The following is a 14466-nucleotide window of genomic DNA, read 5'->3' on the forward strand; positions in this document are numbered from 1 at the left end:
CATACAAGTGATTTCTCCAAGATCACTTGTACAAAACAAGCGGCGGCTTCCCCGCTGTGCATTTAGCCCTGCTTCCCCAAAGCAGGGCTAATTTTAAATAACAACTACCCGCCCCGCACCCGGAACTGCATGTCCCGGGCGTCGGGAGATAGAAATTCCACACCCCTGCTGCCCCTCTACCCCCTGCTACCCCGAGGCCGGGCCTCGGTTGGCCTTGTGGGAAATCCAGCCCTGAGTATGGAGAAGGGAACAATCTAGGACAACATAGCTGAACTGGAAAGTGAGCTGAATTGGAGAAATTTTCAAAATCAGCGATTTTGGCCTAGATTGGTCACTTCTCCTGCCTTCTCCAAACTCTTCACCCTTTTGTTAATAACCCTGTAAGACTTTGAACACAGTTTTTGATGCACCTGAAATGCATTTAGCTGATTTAAGCTGAAAGTTCAATTGGGCTTAAAATGAAAAGAAGACAAATGAAGCAATAACAGATCAATTGTACGCTGGCCACAATTACTTTGTGTGTGGCCACCTGCAGGCTCAGCGTTTCCCACAATCTTTCACTTGAAGATGGTTTGACACAACAGAGAGCTTATTTGCTCCATTTTGACTAGATTTCTGCCAGGACTGGTCTTTTTTTTTTCAATGTTCAATGTTATTTATTGATTATTGATCAAACTCTCCATATACTGCAATCAATTATTTTATAATGGCCTCCATATAAAACAATTGTATGAGTGTGTGAACGGTCAGCATGATTTATCTTGTGTGGGGTTAGAACAGAATATTTTCTATATAAGCCGAAGAGATGCTTAGGTCGAAAGAAAACAAATGTTAATTAATTTAAACCTCTCACCACTCCAGCAGTTTTGGTCCAATGGATTCTATTAATGAGCCGCTGTGGGGGAATATTTTTAAGTCTGAAGTGTGGACTTGATTTTTTTCTTAATTTGTTTCTATAGAGATGATGCTTCAGCCAAGCAATGCTATGCTGTCAACCAGGGACCCTACAGGGACAGGAGGGAAGGAACTGCTAAGGAACCAGCCTGTTCATTGGTCAGCCATCTGTCATTCATATACAGAGGTGGGGATAGAGGAAGCTCAGCAACCTCCAATTTTAAGGAGCTCATATTAGTGAATATTTTGGGGACTGAACATTTCTGTGGGCAGGGCTGGATTTCCCACAAGGCCAACTAAGGCACGGCCTTGGGGCAGCAGGGAGAATAGGGGCATCAGGGGTGTGGAATTCCTATCTTCCGATGCCCAGGATGTGAAGTTCCGGGCACCGGGCGGGTAGTTGTTTTCTACATTTAGCCCTGCTTTGGGCAAGCAGAGCTAAAAGAGGTGAATGGCCAGCTTAACACTAACAGGACATTGACTTGTTTAAAACTGCATCAGAGAAATAAAATTGTTCTTTCTGCAACAGATAAATGCGTTAAATCCCATATAAGTGCCCCGTAGTTTTCTGTGGATGAGGTTAGAAACCTTTTTGATGCCCTGTGAAAACATTACCAATTTCTGTGCCTCAAAGCTGAGCTATAATTATGGATCTGCAGACATCTGGGGCCCATTTTATAAAGGTCAAGACTGTAAAAGATCGTTTCAAGACACAAAAAGCTGCGACTGTCAGAATAGGAGGACATTTTCCCATCTATAAAAGGTGCAGGGTCACTTCACATAAACCTGCCCATCAAAGAAGGTGATGGTCTCGCTGACCTCCATGATCAGCTAAAAAATGGAAGTGGGAAAAAAAATGATACATATGACGTCCTCAAAAATCCATATCTGTATAAACACCTTGAAGGTTGGGCACAAAACTGAAATATGATCTTGCCACAGGTAATATTGGTGTGCCACTGACTGAGGGATAAAGAAAATGAACTCCATGCAAACAGCTAAATACATATTTGAAATAAATACGGGAGCTGCTTAAAGAAGAACTCCGGGAAAATCAAATACCCTTATAATGAAGCTACCCCTGCACTGCAAGGGTTAAATGCTTGTTTTGTCTAAGGGGCTCAATTAAAGCAGATTTACTTACCTGATCCTCTGTTCCGCTGGCTCCCTCTGGGCTGCTGTCCCTGCAGACTCTGCTCTCTTGGCTAACATTGTTGGCAGGATGCTTAAAAAAGAACTTTTAAGTGACTTTAGAAATCGTCATGACTACATTAATTTATTACAGGTATTATATAGCACCCCCAGTCCCTGCCTTTAAAGGAGCTTGCAATCTAAGGGCCCTATCTAGATACACACTCTAGGGCCAACTAACCTGCCAGCATGTGTTTGGAGTGTGGAAGGAAACAGGAGCTCCCAGAGGAAAACCACACAAGCACAGGGAGAACATGCAAACTGCATTCATATAGTGCCCTGGCTGGGATTCAAACCGGGGGGCCCCAGTGCTGCACAGTAGAAGTGCTAACTACTAATCCACTGTGCTGCCTGTTGACTTGTCAAAATACTGTAAAAAAAGAGTCTGGAGCTCTATTCAAGTAACTTTTCCTAGTCTGACATGCCATCATCAGTCATCATCAACGCCCCTGTTGAGTCAGAGCTAGAGCTCTCCAATCAGCAGGGAACATGGGCTGATTTAAAGTAAACATTCAATTGGGCTATATAATTTTTAAAAAGTCTTAAATGAGAAGTATTGGGAGAGCAAAATGTACTTTTCCAAATACTTAGAGCCGGCGTGGGACACTGCAGGTGGTACATGTCGGCTCTATAGAACTGAGCGATCGTGAAGTGCTGATTGCTCAGCTCATGGCTCCTCCCTGCAGAGACCAGTGACTGTCAAGGATTCCCCCCTCCTCTCTCTATTCCACCAGTACTCATTGGAGGGACAGATAGGGGAGGGGGCGGGCACAGCTGGCTCTGGCTCTAGAGAGGCAGAGCCAACTGTCAATCAAGCAGCGGGGTGGATCCTGACAATATTGTCGGGATCCTTCCTGATTGTAGTGCGGTTCTGCGCTGTCAGCATATAACTGGCAATAGCCCGCTATATGCTGACTTTGTTTCACAAGAGGACCTCAGTAAATGTATTCCTGTGACCCAAAAGGAAACTAAAGCCAACATTTTACTTTAGTTTTCTTTTAGTAATCAAAGTTTTGGCAAAATGTTTTTGTTGTTCAATTGCTATATTTATAGCAAACAAAGGTATACCGGGAGTTATTCCTCGTATCCATCACTCTAGGAAATTGCTTGCCTGTGTTATAATTACCATTCATTATTTCAGTATATCAAATTTTGCTACATGTTTATTTTAGCAGCATATGCGCTAAATAAATACAACCAAGTGGATATTTGGGAGCGCACCCTTGCCTCGTTTCACTCCTCTCCTTATGCCAGTTGGACTGGAGCATTATATAGGACATTTCGTTTCCCGGATTAAGCAGCGTGGTTGTTTAGAAACAATGCACATGCTGGTAATTATTTTAAAGCACTTTAGAAATGTTGATCTGCTGATAAAATAGGAAAACTTAATGACCCGTGTGAAATCTATCCCTTCCATTAATTCCCGGCAGTTAATGGTTATGGCCCTTTCTGAAATATACTTAATTGGAAAGCAGGAAGTCTCTCTGAGCGTCAGTGTCATCGTCCTGTTGTATCCAAAGGTTAATATGTTTATCCATAAGCATCTATAAAAATCAGAAGCGGTTACGATGCTGTGTGGCCGTCCAAATGTAATCACGGCTTATGATCATCTCTGCCTGTAATAGGAGACGAGGTGAATGGCAAAATGCGTGTTCTTTATATCAGTCAAACTTAGTAGCATTAGAGTGATTTAAAGAAAAACGGATTCAAAGGAGAACTATGAGGTGAATGCTTTTCACTCACCTCATAGTTCTAGCCGACCTGTGACAATGAGACTGTCACAGGTCAGCTCAGTAGATCGGGAGGTGAGCGAACACATACCGGCGTTCGCTCACTTCTCGATCCTGTCACAGCTCTCTGCCGTGACAGGGGAGGGGCTGGATTCCCCGCTCCGATCCTCCAGCGCTGACTGGCGGAACGGACGGGGGAGGGGGCGGGTACAGCGGGCTCTGCCTCTAGATAGGCAGAGCCAGCTGTCACTCACGCAGCAGGGGGCGGATCCAGACATAATTGTCGGGATCCGCTGCGGCGTCTCAGTATACTGCGAGCTGTAGCTCGCGATATACTGATCTTAGGGGGATGGGAGGATGCTAGTTTGTGTCCTCCCGTTACCCTGAGGAGAACTATGGGGAAAAGCGCTAACCCCATAGTTCTCCTTTAAAGAATAGCGGGGGGACTTTGAAATCGCTATATAGAAATCTTAACTGTTTTCTCTTTCATGGTTGTAGAAAAAAAAAAGATTTTTGCATGTTCGGAAAAAGGAATCAGGGGATTGCGAATTGAAGAGCTACACTCCATTTAAATAGTCCAGATACATTTTAATTAAATGAAGGGTTGAGGGGACAGTATAGACATAGCCAATGCATTTCAGGGGCTCCTACAAATACCTCATTCACCGGCTTACTAAGGGAGAACATGTTCCAGGACTGTGATGGTTTGAAATTGGATATTATTATCAGGCCTCAAAATTTCCACTCGCCCCCTCGCAATTGGTGAGTGAAAATTGCGGGGGGGGCGAGTGGAATGACAGCGAGGGGATGCGCCTACGGCGGGACCAGGGATGGGACGCTACCGCCGCGGCGATCGCTCGCTTCTGTTCTCTCTTCTCTTTCTCGGCTGCTGCAGCTACAGGGCGGTCGAGAAGGAGAAGAGAGAACTGAAGCGAACGATGGTAGTGTCCCATCCAGAGCCGGCACTAGCTCTCTGCGCTCTCTCTCCTCCTGGCCGCTGCGGCTTCAGCTCCACGAAGCGGCCACTCAGAGAGGCGGCTCTGATCACACCTGTTATCGCTCCCTCTCTCTCTTTCGAGCCGCTCTGACGCTGCAGCGGCCAGGAGGAGAGAGAGGGAGCGATAACAGGTGTGATCAGAGCCGCCTCTCTGAGTGCCCGCTTCGTGAAGCTGCACCGGTCGGGAGGAGAGAGAGGGATCGCTCAGCATTGTGATCAGAGCAGTATTAAAGAGCCCCCCCTCCCAGTCCACATCTTTTGGCCATTATTAATCTGAGTTGCCCCACTCAGTATGCCCGTTGCTTGCGGCCATATTGAGTGGGGCACTCATATTAATAACGTGCTGGATTAGTCTGACCCAGGGGTGGACTAGGCTCGGGGGCAAGGTGGCAATTGTCCCCCGGGCCTTTCTGATACCTTTGCAAACGCCGCTCCAAGCACTTCATCTCTCCCCTCTCCGCCGCTGCAGCAGCAGAGCGACCAAGAGGGGGAAGATTAAATGCTTACAGCGGCAGTTGGGGATGTTTGCAAAGGTATCAGAGAGGCTTGGCCCAGTCTGCCCCTGGGTCAGACTAATCCAGCACGTTATTAATATGAGTGCCCCACTCAATATGACCGCAAGCGACGGGCAAACTGAGTGGGGCAATTCAGATTAATAACGTCCGAAAAGCTGTGGACTGGGAGGGGGGCCTCTTTAAGATTGCTCTGACTTTAAGACTGTGGTGGCGGGGAAAAGGGAACATGGAGCTGGACTGTCGTCATCTGTGCCTGCCTCGACTGGGCTCCTTGGCGGCCACAGCAGTCTCCTCCGCCCACCTCAGCTGCCATTGGTGGGAGAGGAAGACTGCCGAACTGCAGTTGGCCGGCTTCTGCTGCGCGGGAGAGAGAGCACCTGGAGCCGGCTGGACGTGTAGGAAACCTCGCTGCACCCCCCACCATCACCAGAAGAAGAAGAGGTCAAAGGAACTGTAAGTCCCTGTACTTTATTTGTGACCTCTGCACTGCGTTACATGCTGACCTCTGTACTGTGCGTCACACCCTGACCTCTGTACTGTGCGTCACACCCTGTCTTCTGTACTGTCCATCACACCCTGACCTCTGCACTGTGCGTCACATTGCTGACCTCTGCACTGTGCGTCACATTGCTGACCTCTGCGCTGCGGGTCACATTGCTGACCTCTTCACTGCGCGTCACATTGCTGACCGGTGCACTGTGCGTCACATTGCTGACCTCTGCGCTGCGGGTCACATTGCTGACCTCTTCACTGCGCGTCACATTGCTGATCTCTTCACTGCGCGTCACATTGCTGACCGGTGCACTGTGCGTCACACAGCTGGCCTCTGTATTCTGCATTGCACCACTGAATTCTGTAATGTGCGTTGTTACTGATCTTTGTACTCTGCGTCACACCGTTGACCTGGCGGAGATAAGGCCGGGGCAGGGTAGGGTTTATGTGGGGCAACTGGTGGCGAGTAACTTTTAAGGTCTGGCTAGTAGCTTAGGACTTGAAATTTTGAGCCCTGTTATTATTATACAGGATTTATATAGCGCCAACAGTTTACGCAGCACTTTACAATATAGGGAAGACGTTACAATCACAATACAATTCAAGACAAGATAGTAAGGAGGGCCCTGTCACTGAGGGCTTACAATTCAAAAGGGAGGGGGAAGTGATACATGAGGCGGTAGCTGTGTGGGGATGAATTGTTTGAGAACGTGATGGTTGAGCGGTTAGCTTGAGGTGAGATAGGCTTTCCTGAAGAGATGAGTCTTAAGGTATCGCCTAAAGGCAGTCAGAGTGGGAGACAGACGGACAGGTTGGAGTAAAGAGTTCCAGAGGATGGGAGAGACTCTAGAGAAGTCCTGGAGGCAAGCATTCGGAGGAGTCGAGATACTTAGAGACCATGTTTGAGATATATCCGGTGGCAGAATTGTGGATGGCTTTCTAAGTGGTTGTTAATATTTTGAATTTTATCCTTTGGGCTCGGCAGGGATCGGCAGAGGGGGGATAAAGTATTGTCCACTTTGTGACATGCAAAGAGCTCTTCAGCAGCTGATTTGGAATAGTGGCCTGCAGATCCTGACTTTTTAAAGAAAACAATACCCATTACACCCCTATTTGTAGTAGTAGGCCAATGAGGGGGGAGTACATTGGCCACCCCTGCTGTAAAGCCAACCTAAAGAATAGCTGATATACATTGCACCCCCATACATTAGCCAACCCTGGTGTAAAGCCAACCTAAAGAAAAGCTGCCACACATTGCCCTCCATACACCGTCCTGGCGTTAAGATTCACCCTCCTAGCGGAACACAAGGCTTGGAGTCTATTTTAAATACAAATCTGTGAATCATTGGAAGGAGCGCCGTTCCACCGAATCACCGTCACTACTTTTTTTTAATATAACATGGGGGAGGCCAGTTTGATCTACAGCAGGGCGCCATACCTTTTATTTATATCTCAGAAATATTGCAAACATACCAATTATCGCCGCCGAAGTGCCGCTGTAAGTAGAATGGCTGCTCTAGAAAAGCTTTCAGTGGACCAGAAACAAAAAAAAACGTGGCTATTTTTCTGAAGGAAGGCATTTTGCTTTCCAATAAATGACTTATTCCATTGCCAGCTGCCGTCTGTAAAAATCCAGGCCCTGTGGGTTTGCTGTGCAGATGAATCATCTAATTTGTTTTCATTTGCAAGGTTCCTCACCAATAAGTGCTATTAAAGGCATTCCCTCATCTTTAATTTTTGCACAAGTGTCAAGCCGGGTAGAGCAATAGCAGCTATTGAAGGATTAACCATCCTTTTCCATACATTTCCCTCCTCTTACCACAGTACGGTGTCGCATCTTGTTATGATAAACTGACAGACATTACAAGCCACATTAGTTCAATCGCTTGGAGCTTTGCTACAGACTGTAAACCACTAGGAAGCTTTTCGTTATTCACAAATGCTGCTCATAAGATTTACCCGTTCGGTAAGCCGAAAGGGCAGTCGGACTGTTCCAAGTGCAGTAACCCATAGGAGCCAATGGGGAAAATGTCCTCTCAGCGGCTAACGTAGTCACCAAAAGCTCCTTGGGTGAGAACAAAGTTTGCCCCCCCCGCCCCCCCATTCCATTACTGCTAAAGTGCAAATATTTATTCACTATGGGGTCTATTTAAGAAAAAGTTGCAGAACCATTCACCCTGCGAATCTGTGAGGGTTCATTCTGTGCGAATAGAGGCAAAAACTAAAACCGTTCTTAGCAGTGGCGTCACATGAGGGGTGTAGGGGGTGCGCACGGTGATGTCACGCGCACGCAAGATGATGACACAGCGGGGTGTCACCCGGTCTAGAGACCGAGTGACACCCAGCCTCGGGGTGCTCCTGGTTCTTAGTGCATTTTCTTTCCAGGTCAAATGTAATGTAATATAGTAACACATTATGGCCACTAGATGGTGCTGAGGAGCAAAGGGCATAAGTATGTATCTGCTATGTTATAAAGGACATGCTTTATTTACCCAGATGCAAAGGAAAGCAAATGTAGCAAGAAAGGCAAGTGTATACTGTCCCATACAGCGGAGCTCAGACTCGGATGGAGCAGCAGAATTAGGCGTGATAACCAGAAACATGCTGATAGGGCAGAGTGAAGGAGAGATGAGCTCATCAGTCTGCTGCTTCTCTTTTCACTGTCCAGTCACATGCTGAGGGGAGGGACAAGACCTGTAAGTGTCACTTAACTGCAGCAGAGAAAAATCAGGTCTCCTGACTTGCCAGACAGGACTGTGCTGTTTTGCAGAGCTGTGTAAATCTCACACCTGGATGGACAGAAATACAAATCCCTTGTCAGCTCCCACATATTGTATTTCATCTCTATAATTAGCTGTTGCTTTGAGATCAGCTTTATACACTGAGTGGCCAGATTATTAGGACCACCCCATCAGTACTTCGTTGGGCCGCCTCGTGACTCCATGAGATGATGAGAGGTGATGCGAGGAATCTGACACGGCACTGTTGCCCTCCTGTTGTCTTGTACCAGTCTTGCCACTCTCTGTTCTGCCTTAACATTGACTAGTCGCTGACGGCCACAATTTGCACGTTCACACCCAGATTTTCGGCTGACAGTCCAGTCTTTAAACACTTTAACAACAGCTGCTCTTGAACATGTAACGAATTCTGCTGTTTTGCTGATACTCGCTCCATGGCACCGAGCGGCAACAATCATCCCACGTTCAAAGGCTGTTAAATCGCGTTGTTTATCCGTATCTTCAGAAACAAATCACTTCTACTGTCGTGGTAAACAACCTGCTTCCCTATTTATAATGGACTGGCCCTCTAGCAACTTCAGCACCAAATTATAGCTAATTAGCCTACAAACGTCAGGTGGTCATAATAATCTGGCCACTCAGTGTATATACAGTATATGATAAATTAGAAAGCATAACGAATGTATTCATAGGTAACAAAGCTGAACTCACAATTGTGCAAGAAAATGTTTATTTCAAGGTAGTATATACAGGGCTCTTGTATGAGGGCAATATTTACATATCCCGGAGTTCTGCTTTACACATTATAAGGGTCAACTTGTATATGTGACATAAAAATGTAAACATAATTTTTTTCTTCTTTTGGAAAGCATTGGGTTCCTCCTTTAAATGAGAACTATGGGGTCAGGGCTTTTCCCCATAGTTCTCCGAAAGGTAACGGGAGGACACAAACTAGCATCCTCCCGTCACCCTAAGCTCAGTATACTGAGACGCCACAGCTGAAACGGATCCCGACAATTATGTCTGGATCCGCCCAGCTGCGTGAGTGACAGCTGGCTCTGCCTATCTAGAGGCAGAGCCAGCTGTACCCGCCCCCTCCCCCGTCCGTTCCGCCACTCAGCGCTGGCGGATCGGAGCGGGGAGGGGGGAATCCAGCCTCTCCCCTGTCATGGCAGAGAGCCGTGACAGGATCGAGAAGTGAGCGAGCGCCGGTATGTGTTCGCTCACCTCCCGATCTACTGAGCCGACCTGTGACAGTCTCATTGTCACAGGTTGGCTAGAACTATGAGGTGAGTGAAAAGCGCTCACCTCATAGTTCTCCTTTAAGGGTTCTGCTTCTTGCAAAATTGAACACATTGCAAAAAATATATATATTTGCCGAGTTCATGAAGAATAGGAAAATACGGTAATTCCATCCGGTTACCTTCAATGTCACTTCATGAAGTATAATTTATGCTCTTTGAGGGTAGAAATCTCTGGTAAATGTTCCGTTATCACAGTGGCTGACCGCGCAAATTCATGTTCCGTCTGAATTATATCCCCTATCAAGCAGATGCCTGAAAGACAGATGTTCAGATGTTACTTCACATTTCCCGGAAAAGCTTCTATCACAGAGCGGGCTTCAGCCGAGCTCAATTAAAAAGTACAAACAAGGTAAGAAATGACTTTGAAATCTTAATAGCAGGATTTCAAAAATTCAAGTAAAGAAAAATAAAATGTTCAAGATGGTTTTAAAGCTAAAAAAATGTTTTAATAAAAAATATTCCTCAATCGCTGCAAAGGTAATAAATCCACTTTGTGTGCACCAAATGCCTTCACGAAGCCGAATATTACCTTGTACAAGTAGACGTGACATCATCACTGGGCTGTACATAGCCTGTGCAGAGTGTAGAGCTGTGGGAGGGGCCAGGCAGGCCCCACCCACTACAGGCTGCCTGTGTTCTATCAAAGATTGTGACTGGGTTGGAATGTGTGACCGGTCACGTGGTCCCACATTTTAACGTAATCCCGCCCACTTTTTCGGTGGTGAAATATGTGACCGGCAAAAGGTGAAGAATTCCAACGGTTTCTCAGCTGTTCCAGGGCAGATCGGCATCGCAGATGGTATGTGCAGGAGAACCGATCTACCCTGCAACAGCTGAGAAAGCGTTGGAATTCTTCACCTTTTGCCGGTCACACATTCTAACGCAGTCACAAACTTTGATAGAACACCTGCAGAAATCTGTAGGTGGGTCAGAGGCGAGACCAGTAACCCTGCCCTGGGGGAGAGAGCAGCAGTGACCGGTCTTTATTACATGAGAGGGCGGAGACAAGAACAAGCACCCTGCACAAGGAGAGAGAGCAGCAGTGACCGGTCTTTATTAGAGGAGGGGGCGGAGACAAGACCAATCACCCTGCATGAGAAGAGAGAGCAGCAGTGACCGTCTTTATTACAGGAGGGGGGCGGAGACAAGACCAGTCACCCTGCACAAGGAGAGAGAGCAGCAGTGACCGGTCTTTATTACAGGAGGGGGCGGAGACAAGACCAGCCACTCTGCATAAGGAGAGAGAGCAGCAGTGAGCGGTCTTTATTACAGGAAGCTCCAAGTGTCACACGGGATTACCGCACAGATCTGGAAGAAATACACAAAGCTCACCAAGATTCAAGAAGAATACACAGGACTCTTGTATGAGGACAATATTCGCTTATCCCGGAGTTCAGCTTTAATCGTATATAACACGTTATTATTCAAATTAAAAGGTTACTCCACCCAAAGCTGATATTTCAGTGATTGGTAGATGTTGGGGAGTTTAATAGCCTGACAATCTCTTTTTTCACTACGGGACTCTGTTGTTGAGACCTCTGCAGATCTACACACCACCTGAGCCCATTACATACCTACCATCCGGATTTTTTTAATGCTGAGCCTCCATTATTGAAAAGAACTGAAATCCAGTGATTGAAAGGGACAGTCAGGCTGGGGAGGAAAGGGCTAGAGGACGTGGAACCCTCCAGCCAGCAAATGAGGCGGGCTGCCCTATCCTACTTGCTGCAGCCTCTAATGCATATTATGAGGAGCTCACAGTGTGCAGTGATATCAGAGGTATTTCAGGAGAGGTGCCGGTACAACTGTGCAAGACTGAAGGGGAAGTTCCGCTTTAATGGATACAAAGCCGCATTGATTTGTGTCTTTTATACTGTATCTTCCTGGAGTTCAGTTTGAATGGCCCCTCCTATTGTGCACCCTTCTAATTAATCAGAAATTCATTGAGAATTGGCATTGTATCTTCTATGATTGGCGGTGATGTTGGCAGCTGTATTGCTGCTGCAGATTGCACATCACTGATATAAAGAAAGGAATATTTATTATAGGAGCAGCCATTCGCTGCAGACTCCTCGTGTAAATCTATTCCCACACAGTGCGGAGGTGGCAGTGAGTGTTCCGCAGTGACATGCACAGAATGTCACTCATTGTTATTGTCTGTAATTATTACCTTGGTTCCAGCTTTATAAATCACTCTTCATGAGGGAGGACTGCCGCAACTGTGACACGTGAGTGACGTGGAGCAAGTGCCGGAAACGGAGAGTCAATATATGTGTCAGTGCTTCAGAACACTTCTCACACCCCGGTCTCATATATGAAGGAGCGTGAAAGGTGAAAATCCGCGTTGAATTTAATAACCAATCAGATTCTCCCTTTCATGTAAATGGAATGAATGGATAGGCTGCATTCACAGTGATGTCACCGGTCTCTAGTGAATGGATAGGCTGCATTCCCAGTGATGTCACCGGTCTCTAGTGAATGGATAGGCTATCTATCTATCTATCTATCTATCTATCTATCTATCTATCTATCTATCTATCTATCTATCTATCTATCCAGTTTTGCTCATATTTGTATTTATATCCATCTGTTTCTTCATTAGATAAAACATAATTTGAACATTTCTGATTATACTTTTTGATCACACAATAAGTATGTCATAATTTATGCTATCCTCCAGCTAATTACCTTTCAACTGCCTGTTATTCGCATTTCCATTGAACAATACACCTTGTGATCTACAAAGGGCAATTTACTTCTTAACACATTTTTTAGACAATTTCCTCTATTCTCTTTGTTATCTGTCATCTCATCTGCAGGTCTTTCTGAAGTTCATTGTCTGTTGACACTCAGATTTCTCTGTTAACATTTTGTCTATCTCAAGTCATCCAACCAGAAAAAGGCCATATGGGAATTCCATTATACTCCACAGATCGCAAATATTGTCTCTGTGTTTGCAAGGAATGGTGCCATTGTGTATGTGTGCTTGTGGAAGGGGGCCTCATGGGTTGTTATAACATAGAAACAAAAGAAATGAGTACCATCAGGGCGTTGGGGCAGCAGGGAGTAGAGGGGCAGCAGGGGTGTGGAATTCCTATCTCTCGATGCCCGGGACATGCAGTTCCGGCGGTTGCCGGGCGGGTAGTTGTTTTATAAATTTAGTCCTGCTTTGGGTAAGCAGAGCTAAATGGACAGAGGGGAAGCCGCCGCTTGTTTTGTACAAGTGATCACTTGTATGCAGCCTGCGGGGGGGGCGGGTAGGGGAACGCATTGGGGAGCCTGGCCTTGGGGCAGCAGAGAGAGTAAATCCACCCCTGGGTACCATGTATGGTTATCAGGACTTTGGGGGTTTGTAGATAGTGGAAAACCTACAAGGTAAGTGAACTTAGGGGCTGGAGATCACACTTGAACTAAACCCGTAGACAAATTACTGACAACCCAAACATGAATCATGTATCACAGGTCGGCTTAAAGCAGGGCTGGCCAAACTGCGGCCCTCCAGCTGTGGTGGAACTACGAATCCCATGAGGCTTTGCAAGATTCTCACAGCCACAGACATGACTCCCGGAGAGAGATGTTTCATGGGATTTGTTGTTTCACCACACAGCTGGAGGGCCGGAGTTTGGCCATACCTGGCTTATGATCTGTAAGTCTATTGACAATATTTATCCTGGTTGGCGTTCTGTCTCTATCATCGTGTATTTCAGGATTCGGTAATGTAATGCAGCACTTAAGAGCATTTACCAGATAGCTAAAAGCCGACTTCCAACCTACACCCCTTCAGTCAGCATACCTCATAGGAAAAGCTGGTCATGAACCGAGGAAATTCATACTGAGCCTATGATAGCTTTATAAATGTGAACGCAGAGGTTACCTTTGGTGAAAACTGCATTTTAAAATCATCAGAAGATCCAAAGATGTGGACAATTTAAGCTACATGCAAATCTTGACTCTTCCTGTAAAAGTCAAGACTGGCCCTGCCCCCTTCCCCATTTTATGGTTCACAGAGACCGCTTATCACATTAAAGGAACAACAGCAGGCTCATAATTGGACGGCCTTTTTATCATATGCTTAGTTTGAATTTTTGAGGCTTCTGAGGGAGTTATTTTATTTCCCTGCTAGAGAGAGAGAGGGGGAGACATATAAACAGAGAGAGAGAGAGAGAGAGAGAGAGAGAGAGAGAGCACGAGAGAGAGAGAGAGGAAGGAAGGTGGAGAGAGAGACAAAATAGAGAAGGGGGAGGGACAGAGAGAGAGAGAGAAAGTAACAAAGTAACAAAGAGAGACAGGAAGAAAGACAGACTGAGAAAGAGAGAGAGAGAAATAATAGCAAGAGGGAAAGGAAGAGAAAGAGAGGAGAGAGAGAGAGAGAGGGAGAGAGAGAGGAGAGAGAGAGAGAGAGAGAGAGAGGAGAGGGGAAGAGGAAAAAAAATTGAGTGAGAAAGAAAGAAAGAAAGAAAGAAAGAAAGAAAGAAAGAAAGAAAGAAAAACGTCATCAACCAAATACCACTTTATTTTATGTTTTTTGTTGCAAAATGACAGCAAATATTTGACAGTTTCATGTAACTTGTATAGGGAATATAATTGAGATTTATAGTTATATAC

Source organism: Nanorana parkeri, unplaced genomic scaffold (genome assembly GCF_000935625.1).
Source record: "Nanorana parkeri isolate BGI_ZX_2015 unplaced genomic scaffold, ASM93562v1 scaffold335, whole genome shotgun sequence".
Classification (NCBI taxonomy): domain Eukaryota; kingdom Metazoa; phylum Chordata; class Amphibia; order Anura; family Dicroglossidae; genus Nanorana; species Nanorana parkeri.